This window comes from Erigeron canadensis, chromosome 7 (assembly GCF_010389155.1).
Source record: "Erigeron canadensis isolate Cc75 chromosome 7, C_canadensis_v1, whole genome shotgun sequence".
In the NCBI taxonomy this organism is placed as follows: domain Eukaryota; kingdom Viridiplantae; phylum Streptophyta; class Magnoliopsida; order Asterales; family Asteraceae; genus Erigeron; species Erigeron canadensis.
In genome coordinates this window covers 38,537,679-38,544,803 of record NC_057767.1, presented here as the reverse complement: position 1 = coordinate 38,544,803, position 7,125 = coordinate 38,537,679, and the positions used below count along the sequence as shown (strand labels likewise).

Sequence of the window (7,125 nt, the reverse complement as noted above, 5' to 3'; positions counted from 1 at the left end):
CATAGATGGTCTCTGTTTTTTTTTTCAAGATAATGCTTTTCATTGCATTTGCTAACAATTAAGTAAAAGCAATTCAATGACCCTAAGAAATAAAGGTAAATAAATAAATTTAAAAGGTACATGTCGATCAAGGATTACGTCACGTGTCGTTTCAAGAATATCTCAATCCTATTTTAGTTTATCGGTATAGTCGGTTCCTAATGTGGTTCATTTTGTCGAGGTAACTTTGGTGAATTACCAACACATTGGTGGTCCTTTTTTTGAGACCTCTAATGGAGATTAGCTTCTTTACTTATTAGGGTTTATGGTTATATTCGACACTTAAGGTTTCATCCTATGCATTTGTTGCATCAAGGGCCCAATCTTGGTATATGTGGTATGGATTATGATTATGCTCATGCCTTGGCTGGTCTTCGTGATATGATTCCCAGCTTTGGTGTTGACGATTTCACTAACAAGGACACCGTCCCCCTAAAGCCCAACATGTATTGGCGAGTGCCCTTTTTAGTAAAATTGTCCAAGATATCGAGGTACACTTTGACAGGACAATATATGTCACCGGTAGAGTATCGCACTATACTAAAATATAGTCTCATGATCCTCTTATTCCCTATTGATGAGATATGCCCCATTTGCCGGAAAGCTTGTTTAGATTCCTTTGGGGGGCATGCGCTTCACTGTAAAGAGCTCACGGAGTTCAAATACAGACACGATTTGGTTAAGGATGTTCTCTTTGACATTTTCAGGCGGGCTGACATCTCTGCTAAGAAGGAACCCCAGTGAATTTCTTGAATGATCGTTGGAAGAGAGATCTACTCTCAGACCTGCTGACATTGTGAGCTTAGGGTGCAGTTTCACTGCTAGTCTTGCTGCTTTAAAAGTTGCTTCGTGCAAAGTGGCCAAACACGAGAAGACATGCATTGACAACCAACACATATTTATACCTTTTGCATTTGATACCTTTGAATTCCTTGCACCTGAGGCCGTCGAGCTACTTGGAAGGGTCCAACGGGGCATGTATAGTAATGTCATGCTGCCACGATCCATGAATGTAGTTTTTTAAACGTCTTAGTTTTCCTATACAAAAAGGAGTGGCGGCGCAACTTATTGCCCATTTGCCTTTTATTTCTATGTAAATTACTATATCTATCAATGACATTAAGTAATGTTTACCGCGATTAAACAAAAAAAAACATTTTCCAGGAAAACAAAGGTTGGTTCCTGGTCTAGTGAAGCCTGGTTTAGGCAAAATCAAACTGATTCATCTTTAAAGGTGAACATTCAGTTATTCACACAATTCCAAATATATCTACGATTTGTCTTAAGGCGAAACATCTTGGTTGATGGCAAAATTGGTCCACTTGGGAGACCAAACCACTTTAGACCTGTAGAACAACTGAGGGACCAAACCAGTTTCGGATCGCTCCATTAGCTTTCATTATCTGGTTTGGTTCGACGTCTGAAAGATGCAAGAAATTATGATTTACAAGCTCTCCAATAAAGTGATTTAGCGTTTACATTTTGATGTTAAAGCTTGTTATTGTTCAAAATTTAGAATTCATATGCTTTACAAAGACAATACCCAACATATTTGTGTAGTTTATGAGATTTGGAATCAACCAGTTTACCTTCAAGAGTCATATTACATTCTGTAGCATAGCCAAAACCTTCATATACAAAACACTACAATTGCCTATTATAAAGTAATAAACTCAACAGGAATTCCATTCAAGCAATAGAGATTTCGAAAATCTGATGTCTAGTGTTGGTTCACAATTAAGCAGCCAATGACCTTTGTTTAAGCTACAAACAGTTCGTATTTAGAAAGAAGAGGTCCCAACGAAAAACAACTAAAAATAACAGGGATGGCTAAAAGTTGTTAATGCTACACACAGTAATGAAGCTATCTCTTCTTTTTCCCGCCCTTGCCAGATTTAGAAGGTCCAGCGTTTGACGAGGTAGCTGCAGGTTCTTGTTTCTTCACTCTACCCGGGTGTCTAGGAACCAATTCAGCAATACGAACCATCAGCTGTTTTTCTGCAATATGTGTTCGAAGTTACTACAATAGCTGAATATAATTCTCAACGCTTCATATCTTAAAATGTACACAGAAAAAAACAGTGAATTAGTGACCAAATTTTCTATCAGATTAACAATAATAATTATCCAGTCTTCCTTCATCATCTAGTAAACTAGCATAAGCAAAATAAGTCTTTATATGGGTTCCATATTAGTAAGAAACTAAGAATATTGGAGCTGGTAGCATATTACTAACTAAATTGTCATCCCAAATTTCTTTCACGTCATCAAAATAGCAAAACAAAGGAAGCATGGGTTGAAGCACCACGTCAAATTTGTCAAATGCTAAGTTCAACTAACAGATCGTGACTACATAGGATCCCAAGTTCCCAACAGGTTTTTAACAGCAACTACATGAGGTTGAATGAAGGTATGTGAATATAACAACACTGTTTCTGTGCTCTGCCTGGTTATAGTGAACTAAGAGTAACAAACAGACTAAGACGGCATCACAAGGGATTTCAACAATTAAAGACTGGATTACAAATCTAAAAACAGATGAGATTCTAATTTTGCATTGAATGATTAGGATAACTTCTACAAAGTTATAACGGGTTCAAGTAACAAAAAGCCAATTACTCGCGTGAAACCTATTCCACAGACTTAGTATTTAAATGCATGTAGTGCCGCCTTAGACACCTATCAATCAGCATGTTCGGCCAGCTTTAAAATCAACAGGTTCATATTCTGTGTTTGGTGGCACATAGTTGTACATCACAATTGACTGGTAAAGTGGACATCAGTTTATTTTTATGGATTAAGTACACAATAATGTCTTCAAAATGTCCTGTTTTTCTATTGTGCCTATCCAACTCCCAATCTTGCTACTGTATGTATCTGGCCTCTTTTTATTGCTTGTAAACTGGCGACAAAGAACCAGTTTTGATGTGGCGGTTTACCCATGTCAACAAGAAACTAATTACTTGATCACGGGATACATAGAATAGCAATTATTAAATGTTCGATGCATACAAGGACAGGTTTGCAAGTTAGATTAACATACAAATGCAAAATGTGCCAAGCTGAATAGATTTTAGGCACGCCGCTCTATTTCTACAATTAATACAGGATGTTGAATCTGGCTTTCTATATCTCCAACAGAATAAGGATCGTAAATTTGTCTTTGTTTTGTACCATTAAATAATAGTTTCAAAGGGTTATCAGTCTATAATGCTTTTCCCAGTACAAATAGCATCAATGAAGTAAACGCCGTTCGAAATCTCAAATTCCAAAAGCTTTAGGAGCGTGTAAATTCTCCTAATCAAACTCGCAGGGCGGTAAAGGTTTATGTTAACAAAATTCTACACATCCTATCCACCTTAGTTTCTATTTTGGTACCAAGAAACTAATAAAACATGCAGCTTGACCATTATATAAACCCAGCGTAACAGCAAAAACTATGAAGTTAAAAAAACATATAAAATGAAGCAATGCTTACTATTCGTAACGAGCGGGTTGCTGAAGCTGCCATCGGGTCGTTTAAATAATATATAAAAACCCAAAAATCAAATTCTATATGCAAAATAAATAAAAGATTTGGGAGAACCTCAATAGCACAAGGGATTTCGAGAAGACCACAGCAAACGTCGATCTCCAAAGCGGTTGGGTTTTCACATGCTTTTGTTGCCGGAATTCTTCGGCCCTCGGCGACTGTTTTTTTTGAGTTTATATAGACAGGATATAACATGTCACTTCTTGAAATTAGACGTACCGTCCATTCTGGTTTGGTTTGAGTAGAATCGCCGGAGAAAGAGAGCCCAATATTGGGTGTTGAAAAAACGCTGACTATTGCCTTACTGGGCTTAACTTTTAGTTTATAAAGAAAGCCCAATTAATAGACTTAGGCCTTGTTTCTTTTTTATTTAGTATCAATCAAATTTCTATGTTTATTTTTTTACTTAATAAACAAAAATAACCGTCAATTACTTATATTTTACTTAATATATACAGACATTCTTAATGCATTCAACCACTTAATACACTCAGTACTTAATCTATACTACTATATAAAGCAAACTCCCATTCCCCTTTAAGTAATTAAGAACCTAAAATGACCATATTACGCTTCTTATCTATTCACTAATTTAAACATTTTTACCTATATACCTATAATACCCTTAATAAAATAAACTACAACATAGATTCTCCAATCCGTAAATAACGATATTAACCCTTACCGCCGCACATCATCACCACAATTGCCGCAGCCACACATTTGTCGTTACCACCATCACCGCTGCATCGCGCGGGCACCCCGTCTCGTGACTAAAAAAAGAAACGAGCCCTTAGAGACTTAGAGTTGGTACATCTCTATATAATTAATAGACTTAGAGTTCTACTAAGCTTTGCTCAAATGCACAAGGTGTAAAAATTGGCCTGATTGGTCGATTTCTCGAGATCAATTCGGGGATCCGCAACTTGAGGGGTTTGAGTTCGCCGGACTCGGCCAAAAAGCAGCCAATACGTTAGATTCGGGTCAACCATGGTATTTGAGCATTATCAAGAGAAATATTCTAGGAATATGCTAAGTCTGAGAATAATTATAAATTATAAGATGGATAGGTTGAAATTCAGATAGATATGGATAAAATAATGATAAAGTGTGGTTTTATAGATATTTCAAGTTAAAATTTCTAATATATTTTAAATTTTCTATTATATATAATTTCATAAACTAATTATTTTTACATATAGATTTCCCAAGTTAAACCTTATTTTTCAAACACCCACCCCCCACCAACAAAAAAAAAAATCAAGATAAATCCCATTATCTCATTTATCTATTACAACATGTGCGATAACTCTATGTTTGATGAACCCCTCGCAATGCCGGATACCAGGGTGTTCAACTCGTACATAAAAAAGGGCCCATGTTTATATTAGGGCTTATAATTTAATTTATATTTGTCTCCCGTAAGGTCCATCTCAAATAATCATATTAAAATCAGCACAAAGAAGAAGCATGAAGCGTCCCAACTAGTTAGATAGATGTATTATGCTATTTATTTGGTCAATAATATGTACATATAATTATTTGTTGTTACGTTATCTGAAATTGTTGTTATAATGATCCTATTACTTGTAGTGTTTTATTTAGTATTATTGAACATATTTGTCACATATATTGCAAAACTTTCGTATATGAAATGCCTACTTTTTTTGATTGAGCAGGCTTATAAAATCTACGGGACAACCCTGACCCTTCGCAATTGTTAGTGATGGAGAAATGCTTTTAGTGGGTCTTTTTGTTGCTTTGCTTTGGTACATGTAGCCTTTCTGTTTTGCTTGCAGGGACTTGTAAATGGGTACATCAAATTTAGTAATGAAATTTGAGTTGTCTATACAAGTTTTTCTTTTCTATTTTATTCATTTGTTAAGAACTGTTTTACATTTGAGAAAAGAAACAAAGAGTGAACTAATTTATACTAAAATTAAACACTTTAATGCGCACATAAGATGATTTTGATCACTGTCATTCGGCTTGTAGTAGTTGGATCTGATTTAAACAACAGATTATCGATTTTTGAGTTAAGACCCCATTATCTAATGGTGAGGATGTTTGTTTTTATTCAAAAGTCACCTAACTAAAAAAAATTAGATGATTTTAAAATCAATCATCTCATTGCTTCAGGGTTGAGACATACAAATACAATTAAGAAACTTATGAATCTTGATAACTTTCATTATTCATATAATCATCTCCGAACTTCTTGATATCTTTAATAAAATGTTTATGCTTGGATCTTGTTGTATAACATTTCAAAGATGGCTAAAAAAATTGAGATTCCCTAAAATTGATCCAACTTTATAAGTAAAGTTGGATCAATTTTAAATCCAATAATTAAGATTTAAATATCATATTTTAATTTTGACAATTGAATTTAATTTAAAAACCAAAGTTGATCAAACTTGAAAGTTTAATCAACTTTTAGAAAGCTTAATAAAAAAAAAATTAACAATCACACATACTTTGATTAGACTATATAATTAAATATCTTTCTAAATAAGAAACGTCCAAAATGGCATGATTTCATATGACCCAACCGAACTATAAATATCTCTTAAGTAGAAATCAACACCATTATTGGGTGAGTGTGAAATATAACACATTATTAGGTGAGTGTGAAATATACATTAATCAATGTAAGTTTCATATGACTAACATTGTACCCGCATAATATGAAGGCGGTGGTTTAGTGATGTCGGTGATGGGTGGTGATCGATGACATCGACAATTGGTGTCGAGTGGTCTAACCGTAAGTTGATACAATGGTGATAGTGATATTTTAGAAGATAAGGGTTTAAAGTGTAAATTAGTTCATTAAGGGTAATTTTGATAATATCTAATAACCCTTTCCTTAAGGGTTATTTATTAAGGGCAATCTAGTAATTTCTCATATAACTATTTTCTAACCCTTTCCTAAAATAGAGGGGTGAATAATTATTATAAAGGAGTAGTAGATACAACACATTTTTGAGATTAGTTTCCTGTAATGTAAAAAACTTGGAACGAATGTTTATAGCAGGAAATAACTAAAGTTGTGTGTATTGTATGTAAACAACTCGAAATAATGTTTATTGTATGTAAGAATTTCGTTTCAACCAATTAAAATCTGACAAGTGACACTTGTATATGGTTGCCACGTATGTTTTCTTACATACAATAAACATTTTTTTGAGTTGCTTACATACAATACACATAAATTTAATTTTTTCCCATTATAAACATTTGATCAAAAATAATTACATTTCAAGAAACTAATTTCCACGATTTTTTTTCACTATACAAAATTAGGTAAGTGTGAAAGATACGCATCCAGTTGCACCTACCAACCCCCAAAATTACCGGCTATAACCCGTCACCGGTAACCCAATGTAGTAGTTGGCTCTTGGCTAGAAAGTACACAACTTGACTCTTTGCCACGTCTTGGCCACGTAGGATATGTGTTCAACACAAGGTTACCAATATTTACGAAATTACCAAAAATGCCCTTCACCGCCTAACTCCTATTTCACGCCCTTCAAATTCCATCACCATTCTCACCA

At 34.4% G+C, this 7,125-nt stretch overlaps 1 pseudogene; it reads right to left on the bottom strand.

Moving 5' to 3' along the window:
* Positions 1–1,605: 1,605 nt before the first annotated feature.
* LOC122608556 lies at positions 1,606–3,797 on the bottom strand (annotated as a pseudogene).
* Positions 3,798–7,125: the final 3,328 nt, after the last annotated feature.